This window comes from Austrofundulus limnaeus, unplaced genomic scaffold, assembly GCF_001266775.1.
Source record: "Austrofundulus limnaeus strain Quisiro unplaced genomic scaffold, Austrofundulus_limnaeus-1.0 Scaffold756, whole genome shotgun sequence".
Taxonomy (NCBI): Eukaryota; Metazoa; Chordata; class Actinopteri; order Cyprinodontiformes; family Rivulidae; genus Austrofundulus; species Austrofundulus limnaeus.
Genome location: NW_013953158.1, coordinates 190,937 through 192,729, shown reverse-complemented (window position 1 = coordinate 192,729; position 1,793 = coordinate 190,937).

The following is a 1,793-nucleotide window of genomic DNA, read 5'->3' as shown; positions in this document are numbered from 1 at the left end:
CGGCACGGGATGCGGGGCCGGCACGGGATGCGGGGCCGGCACGGGATGAGGGGCCGGCACGGGATGAGGGGCCAGCACGGGATGAGGGGCCGGCCGTGCCAGCCCCTGCAGAGTCTCATCCCGTGCTGGCCCCTGCAGAGCCCCATATCTTATTATACATTTCTAATAATATCTCCTTACTTTTTTCACTAAGATTATTTAACATAATATAATTAACTTGATCTTCCCCAGGTGTTGATTTACTAGAGTTTTTTATGCCCACCCCCAACCGACCACCCCCCAGACTCCAGCAGCCACCCCAGCCAGCGGGCCAACCACAGCAACCAGGAGCCAGACTCTGGGAGCCCGAACAGCCCCAGGGAAGCCGGAGCGCCAGCCCCACCTTTGGAACCCCTCCAAGCCCCATGTCTGCCCGCAGCCCAGGCCCCACCAGACGGTCAGCCCCCCCGCCCCCAGGACCCCATCCCAAGACGGCCAACGGGGAACGGGGGAGTAAAAAAGACCCCGACACACACACCGCCACCCTCAGATGTACTGTTGATGTGTGATGTTCTACGATGCAATTAAAATGGGGAAGAAGACAGGGCAGAGGCCAGCTCTATGCCAATTTCCCCTCCACCCCAGCTCCAACCCTAACCCTAAATGTCTAAAAGAAAATAATGTGAGTGGGCACAGGCATCCGTGGTGAGACTGTCCCATCCCGCCCCTTACATACATAAGTGCCCACTCCCAAGTTCCTATGTGTAAATGTTATGATGTTATGAGTGTCTAAGGTGTACAGTAAAATTGGAGCCCAGGTGGCCACAGCAAACAGATGTAAAATTGTTGCCGCTGTAACACACCTGTGTCCCAAAAACCCTACGTGAGTGCAGTTGAAAAATGAAGAGGGTGGAGGTCTGCGGTAGCGGATGGGGAGGAAAAAACTGAGGGAGCAAGAATTATCCCACAGGGGGCCAGCTCCCCCACTCACCCCAGTAGGCTCCCCCGCTCCCCGAGACCCACCCAGGGACTGAGGCCCCCAAGACCTCCTCCTCTGGACAGACCTCCAGGCCTGGAAGACACCAGATCACAAACAGACAGAGCCCGGAGGACTGCCAGAAACCGGGACCAACAGACCCCCCGCCCTAGAGCCGCACAGACCCCCAAGACCTGACCCCCAGCCCCACAGCCGACCAGCAGCCCAAAGAAGCTACCGAACCCCAGCAGGAGCGATCTAGCCGAGAGCGCACACCCAGCCACGGACAACGCAAGGAGGGACCAAGAGCGAGCCCCCGCCACAACAACGGGGCCAGCCAGCCAACCCAGCACAGCCCGCCGCCGCCACCACGGCCATCTGCCCGGCCCCACCCCAGAAGAAATACTACGCCTACCTCATCACTCAGACAACTCACAGAACATATAGCACGCTAGACACCCAGGCTGGGTTGGCCTACCCCCTCCCATGGGCCATCGGCCCCGTCCCCAGCCAACCCAATCCCCCAGCTTTGGACCTGCAGCCCACCAGCGCACCAGGATGCCCCCCACCCAGAGCCGGGCACCAGGGCACAAACCGACCCAGAGCCCGGCAACCCACCCGCCAGGCCCCAAGCCCCCCCGACCCCACCACGACCACAGCCCAGGGGCGGCATGACCCCAGAACCCCAAGCTCCCTGCGCCAACCCCGAACCCACCCCAGCACAGTCAGGCCACCGGGTCAGCAACCCATGACCGCCGCCACAGACCACATAAGAGCCTGCACGCAGCCACCAGAAGAAATCCCCCAGACCCCCCAGGGTCCCCCCAGGGCGAGAGCC